Genomic DNA, 21,654 nt, shown 5'->3' on the forward strand with positions numbered 1-21,654 from the left:
GCAATAGCTGATCCTGCCAGTAGTCATAGGCTCGTCTCAAGATTTACTGGAAGCCAACATAACCTGTACTAATGTTGAGTCTGAAGTCTTTAAATTTATGTTATATTTTTTTTAAAATTTCCCTGCAAAATGGGAAATTTCATTTCAGGAAGCCACAGCGGCTTCACGGAAGGAAGTTTTCCATTTTACAGGGAAACTTTCAAATTGGTGCGGTGCGTTGCGGTAATATGTCATAATCGATATGGAGTGTCATACTTATATTTGACTCCAATCTGTTATATTCTGTAGACAACATCTTTAACAATTAACTTCATATACATAATAACAAGAACAAGCTTCGGCAACTGTCGCTCGAAGTTTAAAATATTGTGTTCCCAAAGTGAACAAAACAATTACAATCACCACATACATAACACAAAAACAAAAATTTACTCCAATCTCGGGAGTTTAATGCGGAAATGACGAGGCCTCTCCGACCACAGCTTGCTAATTAATGGATTTGTGTGTCCTCTTATTTTATTCCAAAAGGATAGGTAGGCTTGTTGTAGTGCTACATCAAGAAGCTCTAAATTCAGATCTTCGTGTATCTGGATTATGCGAGTAAGAGGAGGATGCCTTCCAATTGCTCTGGCAGCTCGATTTTGGACTCTTTGCAGTTTAATTAAATGAGACTTCGCTGCATGCTGCCAGGCGGGACTGGCGTATAGTAATATCGGCCGCACCATCATTTTATATAAATGCAGGCGTGTCTCGAGTGTGAGTGCCATGGACCGGAACATTGGGTATATATATCCTATCCTCTGTTTGGCCTTCTTAGTCTGGGCATTGATGTGTGGTCCGAAGGTAAGGCGTTTATCAATCAACACCCCCAAGTATCTAACTTGTTCAGCGCTGGGTACATTTTGCTGAAGTAGTTGCAAGTTGGCCCCTTCTTTGGCATTGGATAGACTAAAAACGACTGAAGTACTCCTTTTCTGGATTTATCTTGATTTTCCACCGTTGAGCCCAAAGTTCAAAGATCGGCAGGAAAGTTTGCATCTGTTTCTGACACTGAAGCACACGTTTGCCGGTAGTGAATAGTGCAGTGTCGTCTGCGTATGTGGCAATTATCCCTTTATCTGGGGTGGGTACATCTGCAGAATACAAAGAGTAAAGTATCGGAGAAATCACCGATCCTTGAGGTACCCCAGCACGGACCAGTCTTGGCGTCGATTTCTGCCCATTTATGGACGTAATGAAACTTCGGTTAGACAGAAAGCTGGCTATGACCTTTCTATAGCTGAGTGGAAACCTCATTCGTCGCACTTTATACAGGAGTCCAGCATGCCAAACTCGATCGAACGCCTTTTGTACATCGAGAAATAATCCTAATGCTCGGCGCTTCCAATCAAGACGAATCGCTACATAGTCAACGACGCGAACAAGTTGTTCGTTTGTCCCATGGGAAGGGCGAAAACCAAATTGGTGATCTGGAAGCAGATGGTTGGCTTCTATGATCTCATGAAGTCGTCGTTGCATAACTCGTTCGAAAAGCTTGCTAAGATGAGAAAGCAAACTGATGGGACGGTAATTGTTGGCATTTTGTGGATCCTTGCCAGGTTTTGGTAGTACGATGAGTTTCGCCAATTTCCACTGAATTGGAAAGTAACCAAGCTTCAGGATGTTTGTAAATAACTTTGCCAAAAAGACGAAGCCCTTACGGGACAGATGCTTCAGTGCAGCTGGCGGTATCCCGTCTAAGCCGGCAGCAGAGTTGTTTTTCAATTTCCGTGTTGCATTTGCCACCTCGCGAGGCGAGACAGGTGGAACATCCAACGACGAAGGCTGGCGTTGAAGATGTTGGAAAGCAGCATCGATGATCTGTTCTGTAACAGCGTCATGGAGATCATTGTTTGGTTGAAACTGATCATAAAAATGATCGGCTAGAAGCTTAGCCTGCCTCTGGGGATCCATAATTGGGCCTGCAGGGGTATTAATGGCCGTCATAGTAGGCTGTTGACGTTGATTTAAGTTACCAGCAATCTTCCAAAATGTAGGATCAAGCTCTGTCAGTTGGCCAAGTTTGCGATCCCATTGGTGGATTCGTTCACGGTGTAAGTATTGATGAAGGAACATCCAGTCTCCCCGGTGGATGGGCGATCTGGTGCGATGCCATCGTCGGCGCGCCTAACGCACAAGTCGCGTTAATATGTACAAAACTGGAGTAGCCTGAGTAGAGAGTGGATCTCTGGTGAATGTCGTGGATTGGCGCCAGGAATCTGCGATGACGTTGGTGAAGATAGTAACACCCCTGTCGATGTCTGCAGATGATGACAACGGAAATAATTAGGTCAACGCAATTGTGGACACGAGCGGTAAAGAGAGACCAATCAGTAATAGCTTCTCGTAAGGTGCGGAACTGATGTTGATATAAACCGTATCCGATGGAAGCAGCGACAGGGAGATGATCGGAATCGAGGTCCCAAGTTACAAATGGCATAGTGCTGAGGCCGACATCTTTGGTCAGGATGACATCTAGCACATCGGGGCGACTTCCATTGCGTGGATAATGCGTCGGTTCGTGAGGAGCAGAGATGGAAAAAGCCAGCTGATCCATTATACCAGCCAAAGCGTTCCCGGCTGTGTTGGAGGTGATAGAATGCCAGTCACCGTGTTTGGCGTTCAAATCGCCCCCCAGTACAATTCTATCGCCAAGTGTTTCTAGTACAAGGAAATCGTTGGTGGCCAGAACTTCTTGTGGAGGCTTATATGCTGAAATGACAACTAGGTCTTCATTTGGTGCATGGAGCTTCACCGCCAAGGCTTCCAACGAAGCTAAAGGTGGGACTGGTGTCTTGATAGCAGTGAGGCCACGTTTAACAAGTATCAACAGACCTCCCTTGCGACGACCAATTCGATCTTCTCGAAATATTTTGTAGTTGGGAACTGTCCATGTGATATGAGGTTTAAGATGAGACTCATTGATAAGAGCGACATCTATATTCCGTGAGTATAAATAATGTTGAAGCAATAAGGTCTGTTTTTCGATGCCATTTGCATTAAAGATAAGAAAATTTATCTCACGGCTTTCAAATTAGCTCACACGAGCTACTTGCTGTCATATATCAAAATATTACACACGAGCTCTTGAATTTGTGATATTATTTTCAAAACATTTCTGAAAAAATAGCCCTAACAAAAAGAATTTCTTTCAGTGTGATTATCTTGCATAAAAATCTTGAAGGAATGTGTATCGGAAGGAATATTAACTGTAAAATTATTGGTGTCAAACGCACTAACACGACTCTTGGCGTCTGCCATCTATTGGCTAATTTTTAAATTGTGGACTTCGAGTTAAGGTTTGGGCAAGAAAACTTGCATATATTCAAATTTTGTACGTTATATGTAGACATAGGCGTACCTACGCGGGGGCAGGTCAGGGATCCGGAACAACCTAACATGCCATCCAACAACCTGTGCATTCAGAGACAGTGGTGTAGGAACGGGGGGGCTACAGTCCCCCTAAATCCTTCGATCTAAATCCTACCCTTTGTACCCCCTCAAATAATTTGACAGACGCATGAGGTTGCTGTTGAAAAATCTCAATTTGGTACCTAATTGATTTCTAAAGCAGTAATCAATTGAAGTTAATATATAAATCTGCTTCAGAAGAGTATATTATTCACCTACAGTTTCAGTTCTTTTAAATGGAATTTTCAAAAACCAAAAACTTCCACTACGAAACATTAGTTGTAATTTATTAAAACTATTTATTCAAGCCGAGTATTTAAAATTGCTATTTTTGTTCAAGAAGTTTCTGGAAATACATTTTGATTCGAAAAAAAATGCATTGAGAAGAATTTTACAAATTTAGTGACATGGTTGTCCAAACATTCATCTACACAATTATGGTGAAATTCTGGAGAAATATGAGTATTTCCTGCAGTTTTTAAAGCGATTCCTAGATATCGAAAAATACTGATTCTATGCCTATGCCTATATTTCTGCCGCGATCGACGCAGTAGAACGGGAGAACCAGTGTTGCTAATCTGCCCCATAGGAAAATTGCTACAGTGTGCTGAGGCACAGCTGTTCGTAGAACAAGGAAATTAGAGAACTCAGCTCTAACGTTAAGTTTTAAACACCATGCATTATAACCAGAGCTGGGATTTATTTGTGCTAACAAGTGGCTTTATATGTACATACATATGGACTAAAACCGCTAAATGCGGACTAATCCTTGCGAAAAATTACCCAAAATGATGTAAAGAAGATTTCTTCATAGTGATTTCAAATAAAATTAAACAATTTATTATTTTTCCATTCCATTAATGAACCTGGTGGCATTTTAACTGTTCACTCCCAATAAGCCCGTCCACACTGGTACTGGAACTGCAACGACATGTGATGCACGACTGACACTTCCACTGGTTTGAGAACTAATAACACCGTTCTAAACACGTTTTGTTACAGAAATGAGAGTACCCAATCTTTACTAATATGAGGATGCTGATGTTTAATGTTGAGGAAACAGAGTTATGTTCTCCTCCAGTTAAGAGAATTATCATAAAGCATCACCAGCATTAAGTTAATTTGCATCTGTCTTTCACGGCATCTCTCATCTATGTTTTCACGCTTTAATTTCAAAATTTGAATTGTATTAATTCTTCCCAAGTACCCCCCTGGCCTCCTTTTGCGGGCGCTCTTAATATATTTATTAAGTTATGACCACATTGATTATGATTAATTATTATGTAACATGAATTATGCTATCTTGAAAATAAGAGCCAATGCATTGCTTATGGGTAACATGAATTATGCCGTAACTCAAATTAAGAGCTAATCTTAGAAAATGAAATTCGTATTCATGTTCAGGAGGTCAATTTCAGTAAGAAAGAGCTACTTTCCTTTCTGTAACAGAAAAAAGTGAAAATTTGTAGAACAGTGTAACTTGCGAACGTGTTAAACACCGACAATTGGACCACAAACACTCCTCCTTAAGCAGTATTATTGCCTCTCTGTGATGGCCGACAGTCGGCTGCCTTTGTTGTACATTTACATACGATGTCGGCTTCCGCAACAAGAATAAGATAGTACATATATTGCCACCAGACGATAAGCCGCGCGGCTTTTTCTTTTGTTATGAACTTGTCACCCATCAAAACATGCCAATTTTAACACACAAACACACACACACACCCACACCCACACCCACCTTATAGCAGATGTTACTTTACACGGAAGCATTTCATCTATAATTTCTGTAAGCTTTCTCGATTACAATGTATAACATTTACAGCACGAAGGACACGTCGAGTTATACCATCTATGCTGAGTGCAGGGTGTTTACAATTGAAACAACCAAATATTCTTCCATACGTGCACAGTGCTTGTTGTAAAAAGTATATATATATATGGAACGCTATTGTTATGTACCTAATATTGTTTTACATGGAACGTTATTCCTCTCGGTTGAATAGTTATCGGCTTTTAAAAATATGAAGTGATACATTGTTTACATCTCGCGCGGCTGCCATTACAGCTGCACTCGTGACCTAGAGGTCGCTTCTGATTGGTTATGTTACGAGAAATGCTACGGAAATAGGATCGATCCTATCCTTGACAAATGCCATGAAATATGCCATGGTATCTGAAATGCCATACAATTTCTCACTTTACACGGTATCATTTTGGTCATGGTGTAAATGTTAAGAAAAATGCTAAGGAAAATGCTTTCGTCTAAAGCGGGCTAGCATGCAATTTTCAGCAGGAAAAGAAACGCATAAGTGCTGCCTCCTGGTGTGAGTATAATCAAGCATAAGACAAAAGGTAAACAAATGCGCGAAGCAAAAGCAGAAGCAAAAGCAGACTTTTGGCGATTAGAAACGATAAATGTTTCTTTCTAAATTTTTATATAGCCTGAAATTCGCCACACCCCTCAATAATTTGAAAAATAAGAGGCTGTCGTTGAAATATTCTGCAAGCACATTTTACCATCTCCGTAATATTCTTAGAATATAGAAGGGAATAGAGAGAGCGCAAGCGTGTTTTCTGGGCGAGGGGAATGAAGCCGTGAGGGGAAGGAGGTGAGCTAAAACCGCCATCTTGGGATGTTCCACAGTTTCAACTGATACAGTGGGGGAAGTAGGGATTTGAGCGTGGAATGTTCGTTTATAGTGCATACTATCTGTACATTTTAGTGACAATGCGAGTAGATAATAAATAAGAAGGAATTGATAAGAGGAATTGAGAGGTCCCCAAATAAACATACTTACAACATATTTACGTTTATTATACACGCATTTCTGTTGTGATTTTATTAGTGGTATTATTGTTAAAATTTTAAATTAAAAATTGTGACATATCGGATTAGCGAAAATCGTTCGCATGTTTCATAAAGGTAACTATTGCAAATGTTTATACGTGTTGAGAACTTTGTGGAATGTAAATTCATTGAACGAACAAAGAGAGACTTCAGACATGGTAAAAGAGAGACGTGTCGCTTGGAAACCAACCATCAGAAATAAATTAGACCTTCCGAACCGAAGCGACACGCCAAGCTGCACGTGTCGCTCGGACTGGGCCGTTTTCTTAATACCGTCCATCGTATCGCCTCGGCGTTGGTGGCGCATGCACGTTTATTTATTATTTTTTTTTTTTTTGCTTCAGACTGAAGGAGTCCGTGTCGCTTGTGGCCTCAGATAATGGAGTTTTCAGATCTAATGTACACGCGACTCATGTCGCGTCGGAACGAGCAAGCCAACGTTTACACCTGCCTTAACGGCAAGACAGACCGCACAAGCCTGCATTGGTGAAATCCTCGAACCGGCACGAATCGCTTGTTGTTTCGGTATGAAATCTCTCTATTCAGACCGAAGCGACAAGCAACACGTGCCGCTTGGAAGTGAACCCTCAGAAATCAATTCAACTTTTCGAACCGATGTGTCACGGCAAGCTGCATGTGTCACTCAGACTGGTCCGTCTTCCCAATAGTGTTCATCGTGTCGCCGCGATCTCTTTGTAGCGCATGCGCGGTGAATGCTTGCTTTTAGGGAGATTTTACACCGAAATGTGACACACGGCATGTGTAGCTTAAGGATTTCACCAATCGAAGGCAGGCTAGTGCGACCTGTCACGCCTCTATGGTGTGAAACGTTGATGTTGATAGGCTTGTTCCCAAGCGGCATGTGTCGCTCGAGCACCTGAGAATTCACATCTGGGTGGCAATCTACAGGCGACAAGACATGTCGCTTGAAGATTTCGCGAATGCAGCCTTGTGCGATCTGTCTTGCCGCTAAGGCAGGTGTAAACGTTGGCTTGCGCGTTCCGACGCGACACGAGTCGCGTGCACATTGGATCTGAAAACTCCATTATTTGAGGCCACAAGCGACACGAGCCCCTTCAGTCTAATCCAAAAAAATTAACTGTGTTTGCGCCACCAACAAACCGAGGCGACAGGATGGACTGTATTAAGAAAACGGCCCAGTCCGAGCGACACGTGCACTTTGGTGCGTCGCTTCGGTTCGGAAGGTCTCATTTATTTCTGATGGTGCAGCTTGTCATGCGCCTGTTGCTGTCGCTGACGCTGTCGCTGTCGCCTGTCGCTTCGGAATGAATTTTCACCAAAGCAAATGTTGCAAAAATGTCGCAGATGCGTGAGCAACACACCAAAGCAACACTATGTATGGTATTGGGAAAATGACCCAGTCCGAGTGACACGCGAGCGACACGTGCAGTTTGTCGTGTCGCTTCGGTTTAAAAAATTTGCATTCATTTCTGAGAGTCGGTTGCCAGTAGATGAAGTGGACCGGATCACCAACTGAAAATGGGGCTCGGTGGGGCTCGCCTTAATGGATTTCTCTTGTAAGGCATGAGCCCCCATTTTCTTGCAGTGTTGCCAACTCCTTACTCGAAAAAAATCACCAAGATTTTTTTTGGTCTAACCACCTAAAGCAAGGAGCTGGCAATACTGCTTGAGGCTTCTTAATGGTTTGCTCTTGTAAGGCATAAGCCTTATTTTCTCGCAGTATTGCCAACACCTTACTCGAAAAAATCACCAAGGTTTTTTTTTGGTCTAACCACCTAAAGCAAGGAGCTGGCAACCTTGCTTGAGGCTTGCCTTACAGTGCATAAAGCAAGGTTGCCAACCTACTGGTTTTGCCATAGCTTTTTACAAAAAAAAAGAGAGAGGAGAGAAAGAGAGGGAACAGTTAAACAACCGACAGCCTACCTACAACTTTTTTTTGGTCTAACCTAACCTAAAGCAAGGAGCTGGCAACTTTGCTTGAGGCTTGCCTTACAGTACATAAAGCAATTTTTGCCAACCTACACACACTGGGCAAGGAGAGTTGGTACTGCCGTAAAAGAGAGAGAGGTGGGCGGATGGCAACACAGTATGTGTGTGTGTGCGTGCGTGTGTATAATATGTAGCATTATTAACTAGAGTGTGTTGGCAAACCACCCGCAACTAAAAAATAGAGATGCCTACCCACTCTACAAAAATTCTACTATATGATCCTTCACAGGCTAAGCTAACCTACAAATAGGAATTGGCAGCACTGACTTATAAACCCACTGGGTCCTCTTGGCATGTTTTTTCATGATGTGTTGCTAGGCTATTGAGCATCTTGGCGTATACAATGTATATATTTTGAGAGGGGGGGGTTATAGCTTTTTATGCTGTACGAATACTGGAAGCTTGACAGTGACAACCAACAGAGTAGGTAAACCTACATCCAGGAACTGGCAACACTAGTTTCTGACAGTGAATTTGAAATAAAATATTAAACAAATAGTACCAGTGTTATGCCCCCAACTCCAACTGGGCAACTGGGGGAAATAATTGTACAACAATTTGTACCTAATTGTACAATACTTGTACCTAATTGTACAACATACATATACACAGACATAAAAGAAAGAGCCTTCCCGTAACTTACTTCATGTACAATTTATATGATTTTACAACTGTGAAAAGAAAACATATGTGTTCTGTATGCACATATTTATTCTTATTTTTCGAAGTTGAATGAAAGCACATGTTTTTACGTTCTCGTAATACTAACCTTGCTCCACTGATTTTAAATTGCTTCCATCCGCTTTTTTTTTCTGTGTTATTTCCGTATGCACGCAACATTCGCTTTCAATAGTATAATGAAAGACAGAAGGAGTGTTAGTATAGCAGGCTTCGAGTTTACAATTTATTAAATTAAACAATAATTTATGTAAGAATATACTTGTACTTACCGAACACAAAATAATAAAAGCACATGTGAATGTTTGCGTGTGTTCATGTTATATGACGACTGTGTAAAAAAATAATGTTGACTCCCCGAAAGATAAAGTTCCTAGTTCGACATCAGATGCATGCAAATTTTATGGTTTGCTCTCCAAAATCTTGATTTTATGTTTGTGCTATTTGTCATACAGCAGAGGAGGAGGAGAAAGAGGGGGGAGAGGAGAATAGGGGAGAGAGAGAGAGGAGGTACTATCAGCGCCATCTATTAGCAAACAATAGAAATAAAAAATAGGTCAAACTTTTTCAACACCCAAACATTTTAAACGTCTTCACGTAGTAATACGATAGCTGAAGATGTTTAAAAGAGTACTCTTAGTCGACGAAGCTAATTGCTAGGGCCCTTATATTACTAAAATATTCTTTAATTTGCATATTTCTCATACCGCCATTTGTTGTTCTAGTTGACTTCTTCCAAAAAAAATGCTAATTAGCGAGAGTTAATTAAGCAAGGCAAGTAAAAGAAGCAAAATAGAACAACATATGTGCCGGCGTGAGAATATGTAAAAATTCGATTCAGAGGTGGATCGAATTAAAGTTGGGGGATATTTTGCATTTTTTCCCTATAATGTACAAAACATTTACCGTACATAATCTTTTCCATTTACAACAGTATAAAATAAGAGGAATGTGTGACAATATCCATATTAATTACGAAAGTATGTTGTATGCTAGGTTAGCTAATTGTGTCTTCTACAGCTTCACTGTATAGAGGGAAGATGGAAAAAGAGAGCTCTACGGAAACTGACGCTCTTAACAATATTGTACGCCCCGTGAAAATTACATATAAATAAGACTTAAGCGTATTATCTGCTTTCATGTGAAATTTTGCCAACCTGTGAGCTGTAGTGTTTAGGTGACAAGCGACCTGCTCAAATATGATACTGTTGACAATATTGTACGCCCGTGAAAATTATATATAAATAAGACTTAAGTGTATTATCTGCTTTCATGTCAGATTTTGCCAACCTGTGAGCTGTAGTGTTTAGGTGACAAGCGACCTGCTCAAATATGATACTGTTGACAATATTGTACGCCTGTAAAAATTATATATAAATAAGACTTAAGCGTATTATCTGCTTTCATGTCAGATTTTGCCAACCTGTGAGCTGTAGTGTTTAGGTGACAAGCGACCTGCTCAAATATGATACTGTTGACAATATTGTACGCCCGTGAAAATTACATATAAATAAGACTTAAGCGTATTATCTGCTTTCATGTCAGATTTTGCCAACCTGTGAGCTGTAGTGTTTAGGTGACAAGCGACCTGATCAAATATGATACTGTTGACAATATTGTACGCCCGTGAAAATTACATATAAATAAGACTTAAGCGTATTATCTGCTTTCATGTCAGATTTTGCCAACCTGTGAGCTGTAGTGTTTAGGTGACAAGCGACCTGCTCAAATATGATACTGTTGACAATATTGTACGCCCGTGAAAATTACATATAAATAAGACTTAAGCGTATTATCTGCTTTCATGTCAGATTTTACCAACCTGTGAGCTGTAGTGTTTAGGTGACAAGCGACCTGCTCAAATGTGATACTGTTGACAATATTGTACGTATATTGTATTGTATAGGAGACTAGAAGCATATAATTTGGCGAAAAAAAAACAAAAAAAACCAAGTAAGGTCATAGAGAATAGTTAAAAAAAAGTGAACAATTATATTTTGCATTGCACAGCATTGGATATTAAATAACATACCCTCAAAAAATCTCTGCATTATACGTTCTGTAAAAAATTGCCCTACGTACCAAACTGCTGTGTCAAGTAAACATTTTCAAAGGCACTGTCGTACTTGTGTGCCGGGAAAACAAATATGTGCGACCAAACTGTGCTCTAAGTGAGGAAAAAATATTTCTATTGCCAACTTCAAGCGACACCAGCTTACTTGCCACTTACACTTACTTGTAGCAAAAATAAGCACCACCCATATATAAATAAACCCCCCAAACTAACGCTAATTAGAATTAGCTTACAAAATTTTTCTCATAAGATATTTTTTCGTAAACACTCTACCACCAACAGATCACATATAAATAAACATACCCCAAAAAAAATGCGCTCCATGAAAAGTTGCCCTGTGTGCAAAACAAGCATATCAAGCAAACATTTTGCAAGACATTGTCGCACCTGCGTGCCAGGCAAGCATTTGGCTGCCACCGAACTGTGTTCCGGATGCAATAAACGCATCACAATTGCGTATGCCAAGAAGCATAAGCTTACTTGTCTAAGCGAAAGTACATCTGGGGCTCAGCCTTCGACCTCCACCAAGAGGAAGGCAGAAGCAGCCTCCATCAATGCACCACCTACGAAACGCGTCAAGCCTGCGATGAAAGCGATCCAATCTGCTTTCGAGCGTTTGTTGGAGGATTTTGTCCTCACTTCGGAGGGCTTATGCGACGTTCGTAGCTTTTTAGAGGAGAAGCGAGCAGAGATAATTTCCATTCTTTGTAATGCACTTGCAACGCACTCCACCAAATTCTACGCATCGCTACGTTGCCAGTACAAGAAGCCGTCCGATGAAATTTACAGCTTCTGCCACAACACCAAGGCGAAGACGCTGCATCTGGCGGATGTCGAAAACCTAGAGGTCATCTACAACCAGTTTGCCGAGGAGCTGGTGGTTAAACAAGAAGAACATGAAGCTGAGGGCTCGGGGGGTTCGCTGTGTGGGGGGCCTCACGAACTGTGCGTCAAACTTTGCAAGTTTACGCCTCTCTCCGCCTCCAGCTACGTCCCCTTACCACCTTCCATCGCGGCAAATAAGGCCGTCCTGAACATTCAGAACAGTGACGCCAAGTGCTTCGTATGGTGTGTGCTTGCAGCGTTGCACCCTGTCCACTGGAAAAACCAACCACATCGAGTTAACCACTACCTACCCTACGAGCTAGAGCTGGAAGATGCTATGGCTGGGATCGACTACCCGGTGGAGGTCCGGGACATTCGCAAGTTCCAGGCCCGTACACACAACCCTCGGTTGGTCATCAACGTTTACGGCCTCACCGACAAAAATGTGGTGTACCCCATCCGGGTGAGCGATGTAGACGACGATGATGCTCGGGAAATTCACCTTCTGCTAATCAAGGACGAAACTCATCACCACTACACCCTCATTCGCTCTCTCTCTAGACTTGTTTCGAGTCAACGGAGCAGTGATAGTCACCACGTCGAGGTGTGTCGCAGGTGCTTGTCAACTTTTGATAATCGAGAACAGCAGGATTACCAGCGCATCAGAGGTCCCAACATCGCTGCAGAGAAGCTCGCTCGCCACAAATTTTATTGCGATGCCAACGAGCCTGGGGTGACAGTCTTGCCCAAACCTGGCACCGTGGAGCGTTTCCACATGCACGGTGCCATGGTGGAGCACCCCGCTATCATCATCGCGGACTTCGAGGCCTTCCTCAAACCCCTGTCCACTTGCGATCCCGATCCCGAAGTTTCCTCAACCACCCCTTACCAACTCCACGAGGCATCCAGTTTCGCCTACGTTGTGGTGCGACGAGACCAGCACATCGCCCCCGAGCCCTACGTGTATCGCGGTCCCGACGCAGTTAAACACTTCCTCGAGAGGATGGTTGTCGAGGCCATCGAGATAGGGAAGGTACTGTTGGCCCCCAAGTCTATGCTCCCACTGTCCCCCGACGATCAACGTAGACACGACGAGGCCACCGCTTGCCCTGTTTGCGCTAAAGAGTACACCGCCGAAAATTGTAAAGTCCAACACCACGATCACTTTAACGGTAGGTATGTTGGTCCTTGGTGCAACGGATGCAACCTAATGGCCCGGGACCCGCGCTTCATCCCTGTGTTTTTTCACAATGGCTCGGGATACGACTTCCACCATCTGGTGCATCACTTGGGGTACGACGACATGCGAATCAACGTCCTGGCGCAGAACGAGGAGCGTTACATTAGCTTGAGCAAGTGGGTTCGAATCCCGGGATCACGCTCTACCGTCGAGCTTCGCTTCCTCCACTCCCTGAGGTTCCTCCCGGCAAGCCTCGATGCTCTCGCGGGGAAACTCAGCGACGAGCAAACACTCATCACCTCTGCGAATTTTCCGAACTTGGACGCCGGTCTCTTCAGGCGTAAGGGGGTCTACCCCTACGAATACGTCACGGACCCTACCAAGTTCGCGGAGACGTCGCTACCTCCTCGAGCAAACTTCTATAGCAAGCTGCGAGGCTCGGACATATCTGAGGATGACTATAACCATGCTCAGTCCATGTGGCGCGAGCTGGATTGCCAAAATCTCGGGGACTACCACGATGCGTACCTCAAACTTGATGTGACGCTCCTCGCCGACGTGATCCAGGCGTTTCGTGCAACTGCGAAGACCATCTACAAGCTGGACCCTGCATACTTCTACAGTCTTCCCGGGCTGGCCTGGTCGGCCATGCTTCTTCTTACGAAAATCAGGCTTGAGCTTCTTTCGGACGTGGACATGATGTTGTTCGTGGAACGTGCCGTGCGGGGTGGAATGGTCCAGGTGCCGCTGCGATACGCACGCTCCAACAATCACCACATGGCCACCGGTTACGACCCTTCGCAACCGTCCAGCTACATCATGCACACGGACGTCAACAACCTCTACGGACACTCCATGATGCAGCCACTCCCCTTTGGAGGCTTCGAGTGGGCCGATCCCTCCAACTTCAACGTTGAAGGTTTCGACGATTCGGAACGCGGATTTTTTGCCGAGGTGGACATCGAGTTCTCCGAGAAGCTGCAGGATTTGTTCTGCGATCTTCCGCCAGTCCCGGAATTCAAATGCCCACCCGGCTCGAGCCAAGCAAAGCTCATCATGGACTTCGTGCCCAAAGAGCGTTATGTCCTGCACTACCAAAACCTCCGGTGGTTGATGAAGCGAGGGGTTACCGTCCGCACGGTACATCGAGTTTTGATGTTCGAGCATTCTCCATGGATGAGGCCATACATCGAGCTCAACACCGAACATCGCACAGTCGCCACTTCTGATTTCGATCGCGATTTCTTCAAGTTAATGAACAATGCGGTGTTCGGGAAAACTATGGAGAATGTGCGAAATCGTGTAGATGTGAGGTTAATATCAAACAAAGCACAATATCGCAGGCTCGTAGCAAACCCGTTATTCAAATCAAGGACCATTTACAATGAGCAGCTGGCTCTGATTCACATGAAGCGAGGTGAGGTGAGGCTCACCAAGCCCATCTACGTTGGAGTCACGGTTCTGGATCTGAGCAAGCTACACATGTTCAAGACGTACTACGACATATTACGTGCACACTACGGCCCCAACATCTCGCTTCTCTACATAGACACGGACAGTTTAATATACCAGGTTCACACAGCCGACGCGTACAAGGATATGGCCACGGTTCCATCTTTGGTTGACCTCTTCGACACCTCAAACTATCCCCAGCCGAACCGATACGGCATCCCGGCTTGCAACAAGATGGTGGCCGGCAAACTCAAAGACGAGAAGAAAGGTGATGTGGCTCTCGAGGATGCCGGTCTTCGCTCCAAAACCTATGCTATTCGGGCAGAAGGATCCATCACGAAAAAGGCTAAGGGTGTGGACAGGCGGGTCGTCCGAGAGTTACTCAAGTTCGTGGATTACGTCGAAGCCCTTATAAATGGGACGTCAATTGCAGGAGTGGAGCAGCGCATCCAGAGCGTCGACCATGTGTTGACAACCAACCAGGTGAGAAAGGTTGCCCTGGACGCACGCGACGACAAGAGGTGCGTTCTGAAATGTGGGATTCACACGCTCCCATGGGGCCACTATTATCTAAAAATTAGCTTAGAATGTGGTAAATGGCATGTATGTATGTATGTATGAAAAAAAACAATTCATGTAACAGAAGTTCTAATTTAATATAGCCAAAATATTAGAACAATATTTTGTTTATCTTCAAATGCAAAAAAAAAAAAAACAGGTGGAGGTTTGGGGTTTTTTAGCGGGACTAACTCCCTGCCGCGCCCTACGGGGTGAATATGGGGCACACGCAGGGCCAAAGGGGAAGTTCCTTTGTGCGTTCAAGTGTGATTTATTATAAATGCATTAAAATTAATTTTTTTTTATTATTATTTTTTTATTCCAGATTATTCTCACAAATGTAAGAAGGTGTTCCTCGCAGTACATCCTAAACATTGCGTTGCAGGTTAATCTAATATTTGAACCTGCGGTCAGTATAATTTTTTGAGAATTATGTGATTTTTTCTCTTGTACTTAAAACTGTTCGGTCACTCTTTCATTTTTGACATCATACACAAAAGACTTCTCTGCAATCAGGATGACGCTGCACAGAGTATCGGCAGGCAGCGCGTCGTGGAACTCGCACACGACCTTGATGTTGGTTCGATCGTTGACCACCACTTGCTTTCTCTTAGATGTGTTGATGACGAACATCGGCCTGCGTGTTTTGAATTCGCTGGGCGCGTAGTACACGTCCACGCTTCCCTCGGTCACGCGTTTGTAAGCCGTGTAAGCTTCGTAAAGTTTGAGGTAATCGTTTTTGGTCATGTCGAGGTTGTAATTCTCGCGCGGGAACACTTCGTTCCTACCGTTCTTCAGATAAACGTTCTTGATCTTGCAGTCGTCGAATTTGCTGGAATCTTTTTCCTGGTCGTTATCGCGTCCGGTCTGAAAGAGCACCACGACGAAATCTGGCATGTCGAACTGTATGTTGTTGAACTGCGTGGTCACGTCGAATTCCATGTGACTTCCCGACGCCATCTTCTGCACGCACTGGTAACCGTGAAAGTGAATCGGCACCTGCGGACTTTTCAAGATCTCCGCTTTGTACTTGAGGGCGTAGTTCGTTTCGTATTCCACCACCGGCATTCTCAATTCCATGCTCCGGATGACGCACTTGGCCGCTTCGGGTAAAGTGTTGGGCAGCGGCGTGGTGCCGTCCGGACCCAAAGTAGCGTATCGCATCAGTGCGTCGTTGTCGTTGGCCGCTCTTCGAAACGTCACGCGCAGTCCTCCCTTCCACATGATCTCCTTGTAGTCCGAGAAGAAACCAGGCAGCAGACGCATGGGAAAGAGCACCGTGTGACTTGTCGTCGATATTTTGGTCCCGGCTTCGAATCCCCCGGCCTGATAGTACGCTGCGTCCGTTTTGGATAATTTCAACGTTCCCACTGCCGTCGACGTGATGCCTGGATAATCTATTCTGTCGATGACGGTGTTGTGTTTCCTCACCTCCACCTGCGAGAACAGGTGAGGCACGAAGTTGTCCACGAGTATCAAATTTGCTGCTGCGGGAAACGCGTCTCCGCTTTCCTTCTTCACCACGTCGAATTGAAGGTAGAGGTCCGCTCTGTGAGGATGAACGAACCCATTCCCTACGTCCACGTCGTATTCGATCTCCCTGTTCGCTTGGTTGAGATTGGCGAACGTGCGACGGTTGGGAGGGAAAGATTGCAATTCGTAACTTTCGATTTGCTCCATTTCACTATGTGTGTTATTTATTATACGTTGATCTCCACGATGGCCGTCGTAGTGGCACCTGCGAAATCCACCACGTCTCCTTTCTCGTTCGTCACCACCAACTCTATGTCGTCTATGCGGTTGCGACATACTGGAAAATAGATCGGCGAAGAGGGCGTGTAGATGATCGGTTCCATGAACTCGGAACTTGGTTTGAAAGTGGCTATGATTCCCGTCTGCTTGTGACTTCCTAATAATCCGTCCGAAGATTTCGTGATCATGCCTTCCGCCACGTTGCAGTGTACGTTCAGAGTCTCTATGGCCAAGAATTTAGGAATGTTGGTTGCCGTGTGCTTGATGCCAGCTTCGAGTTTTGTGTCATTCTCGAAACCTAAAAGTTCTCCCATGGTGCCCAGGTCCACGGTCTCCGTCGCCGATACGATTTCTACTCTGTGCGTGACCGAATTTTGAGAAAAGTACGTGCCTTTGGGTAATTGAGCTTGCAAAGTGGAAAGATTGTATTGGCCTGGCGTGACGACGATGTGTTCGCTTCCGACGCTAATTTTGTTGTTGTGCTGCGTGACGTTAGGTATGAGGTACATGCTGTAGAATGCACGCAGAGCCACGGATTTAGGATAGACGATGTCGTCGTGCAGCGTGAGTTTCAAGATTGAAGATTCGCTCGTGAGATGGAACACGCCCATCCTAGTGATGCTGTTTGAGGTTCCACAATGCTTTCTGGAAATCCTCGATCGTAGGGTTATTTATTTTAGAGAGAAACGCGAGCACGGAGAGGCAGAGATGGCCGCAGTTCACGTCTTCGAAATTTTGAATGCGTTCGTCGTTGTAGTATATAGAGGTTTTGTTCGTTTTCAGATAATGAATTAAATTTGTAGGTGGAACACCTCCGAAAGAATCGAAAACGAATGCTTTATCATTATTTTTGTGGTAACATATCCAATGCGTGCCTGGATTTTCTTGACCGTCCAAATTGACTACTCCGCATTCTCTTCTTTTAACGCTTGAAGGTAACGAGTCGGACATGAAAACTCCTCTGAAGTGTTTGATTTGTAACGGTTCGATCAGAGATTCAATATCTCGGTTGGTGAGTGCTGTTGTTTCTTTTTTTTAAACTTTTTCATCACGCCCTTGCCTCCTTTTTTCTCCATGGCCAGGTTGTGACGTTTCTGTTCTTCCAATTCCGCTTTGTTCTTCTTCGAGTCGATGACGGTTTTCGCGATGGCGGCGCTACCGCCGGCTAAACTTCCAACGGCCCCCAATGCTGCCAGGATGGCCGGGATGCTGAATATGAAACCTCCGACCTTTTGCTGTTTCCGCGAACGCTGCAAGCGTCTCAATTGAGGTGTGCTGAGAAGTAATTTCATTCCGTGTCCTTTGCTCAAGCAAGAACGTTTCTTCTCGCGTTGTTTCTTGGTGAGTAACCCATCGAGGTGTGTAACCCACCTAGATTTTTAAGATTGGAGTATGGTATCTGGTACACGACACCCTTGGGCTTCATGTTGATGCTCTATGTGTTATTTTCACGGTATGTTATTTATATATATATTCTGAGATTTTTCTCGTGTAGTTTTTTTTACGGTATGTTATTTATATATAAATGTTCCGAGATTTTTTTTTACGGCCTCGCAGTCGTTACACAAATTCTATTACGTGCTTCGTTTTCTTGCCAAGAAGTTCCTTTGTCCCCTTGTACACGATTCGAGTTTTGTTCTCGATTAAAATAGATAGCTTCTCGTCGGATAACATGTTAGCGTATCGATCTGGTAAAAATAGACTGTATTGTGCGTTGAGCAACAGGTGTACCTTGGGACCATACTGGGTAGAAACGATTGAACCGGAAGTTATCGTGTAAGGTTTGTCGACTTCCAATTCCTGAATTTTTACATACTCGACTGACAAATTTAGCATTTGTTTTAATGCTTGGAGATCACACATTTTTTCAGTCGCCATATCAAAAAAATTTCAGAGTGTTAGAGAGAAATTTAATTGTTTTTCACTATGTGTGTTATTTATATATACCGAAGATTATTTTTTTATGATGTGTGTTATTTATATATCAAGTTTTTTTTGACACGTATATATATATTATTATTATTTTTAACAAAGGAAGAAAATCCGTGCTTCGGAAACGCGATGATGTGCGTAATGATATCTTCCGTCTCCTGCTTAGACTTGCGCCTACATCCTCACAATCGCCGTTTACTGCGTGTTTAAATATTTTACATAGTAGCTCTGGCGGCAAATCAGTTATGCAAGCCATGTTGTTTTTTACTCTATGTTATTTATATACCCCACCCCAATTTTTGTTTCGTGTTCATGGCGATGGTGGTACCCAGTGCGGCGACCCGTTCACCCAACGATGCGTCTCTGCTCACGAACCTTTCGAAAGCTGCGTGCTCCAATTTTCTGTCTGCTTCGTGACGTGCATCCAGATCCGTCTGCGTGGTGTTGTAGGCGATGTCGTGATCTTTGCATGCGGCGTCCAACGGATTCACACCCTTGTCTCCTCTCTCCAATCTTTTCTCGAGTTTGGTACCCGGTCCGCAGTACTGGTAGCCAGGTAGATGCATCTCGAAAGGTAACTTGTTGATGATGTCGTTCACGAGCCCCTTTCCTTCGGCCACGTTCCAAAATTTCGGAGGCAGCGTGTTGATGATTTTGATCAGGTAACCTATGCCCTTGTCGTCGTTCACGATGAAGTTGGAAAGTTTCGTGCTGATCATGTCCACGATGCCAACCTTCTCGTTGTAGAAATTACGATTGCCTGCATTCTCTTCGCCGGCTATCACCAACAATCGGTCCACGAGTTTCCTAACGTCGTCCACCCAAACGAATTCTTTGGGTAGCGTGTTGTAGCGTTTGACGCCGCTGCCTGTTTTCACCTGGTTCCAAATCGGTTTGATGAGATTCCTGTACTTCTCGCCGCTGCTCGATTTCACCCTATTCTGCGAGGCGTCGTTGTTCTGGTACAAGGCATCCGTCATGATCAAAATTTCCTTGTAACTCTGGTAATCTTCGTCGGTGTAATCTTTCGGCTGCTTTTTGGCAACAAGTTCCCACAGTCCCACCATACCCGGATACCTGGTCCAACTATCCTTCTCGCCTAAATTGACTTTAATGTCGTTGCCTTCGAAGGTCACCTTCGATTTCCCAATCTTCCACACCACACCGCCGCCTTCGTTGGTTTCCATGCTGGGATACAATCCGAACACTTCATCCTTGTCGAATTTCCCCGTACTCAGGTAGTCTCGCGCCAAAGGTCCCAACTCGATTTTATCCGAAGACGACGACGTGCTACCAATAGCTCGACGTCGTGCCGGTGCATCCTTCAGTTCGAACGGGGTCGAAGGAATGCTCGAAATGGGCGTGGGTACGGCGTAACTTTTAGCTGCGAGCGGTACGAGTTCGTTGATCAAATTTTTATTTTGTTCCGTGACGCTTTTAATTTCTTTACCTAGACCGCTGATGGCATCGATCACAGGTTGATCCTGACGTTTCTTCTCTTCGTAGAATCCGCGATTCTCGGATTTCCAACCTTTGAAGCGTTTCGCGAGGTAATCGCGAAGCTTGAGATTTTCGTCCTCGATTTTTCGTTTCGTCATGACGTTTATTTATATACGTCGTTTCTCACAACGTTGCAACGTTTAGAAAGTCGTTGATTTTGTTTCTGTATTTTCCGTCGTTGGGTTTCCTCGTCATGTCGATCGTCGCGAATCCGAAATCGTCACCGTTCCAGCAAGTAGAGCAGCAGCGTTCCGAAAATTGATTGTAGTTCATGTCTCCGCCTACGTAGTCATCGTACGCGTGCTTGAGGTTGGTGTGATCTTGACGAAACAAACATATGAAATTAGCGTTGTCGCGTACTAACTGTTTTGGAATTTTGGAAAACGTTTGAGCTAGGTAGAAGCAATCCATTCCTTTGTGACGACCTTGCGTGAAAAAGTTGCGAATTTCATTTTGATTTTCCAGGATGGCGTCGTCGAACACAACGACTGAATTTTCACGACAATCGTCGAGTGGTTTTATTTCCGAGGCGAACGTTGCAATGTCCAGACCATCGTACAGTTTCATCAGTTGCTGGTATTTGGATTGCTCCAAACTTTTCGAGAACACGTACAGGTGCCTGTTCTTCCAATCTAACCAATTCGGTGCGAGGAGAAAATTGTCCACGAGCAGTGTCGTTTTCCCACACCCCGAAGGACCTACGATCAGACAGCGGATGCTGTCGGGAAGCAACTCGCCGTTCTTTTTCTTCGTTTGACTTTCCGGATCCGGTAGACGCTTCACCACGTTCCACGTACTCACAAGATCACTTCGTTCGCGTCGATCCAACTCTTTTCCGGAAGTCCCAGCCATTTGACAAACAGTTTGTCACCTTTCCTACGCAATACTTTCTCGATGAGGTACGTGTTGGGGTGTTTCGTTTTAGAGAGTTCCTCTTCGTAAAAACTTCCTTTCAAAATCTCGCCGCTACTATCTTTTATTATATACGTGTGTCGGTTTCCGGGTAGAACTCGAACCACGGTAAAAAGTTCCGTGCTCCAATTTTTTGTGAATCCCTTCTCGAAGGTGCGTTTGAATTTGCTGATCCTCACCCGGTCTCCAATTTTGTATTTAGCTTTTTTTGTCGTGGGTGTGTACTTTGGACAGTAAACTGTAGAAATTAAACGCTGCTCGTCAGATTTCGTAACGTCAGCTGGCTTCATGCCTATCGTTCTGTGTACCGTATCATTATAGGTGTCGACGAGTTCCGGCAGGATGTCGACCCATTTGTAATTTCCCCGAAGCGTGAATCGTTTCCACATGTGTGTTTTCAAGGTTCGATTGAATCTTTCCACGATGCTGGCTTTGATGTGACTGAAAGTCGAATAATGTCGAATGCCATGTTTTTTAATAAACTTTTGGAATACGGCGTTGTAAAATTCTTTACCG

The sequence above is a fragment of the Lepisma saccharinum genome, chromosome 2 (genome assembly GCF_977018435.1).
Source record: "Lepisma saccharinum chromosome 2, izLepSacc3.1, whole genome shotgun sequence".
Taxonomy (NCBI): Eukaryota; Metazoa; Arthropoda; class Insecta; order Zygentoma; family Lepismatidae; genus Lepisma; species Lepisma saccharinum.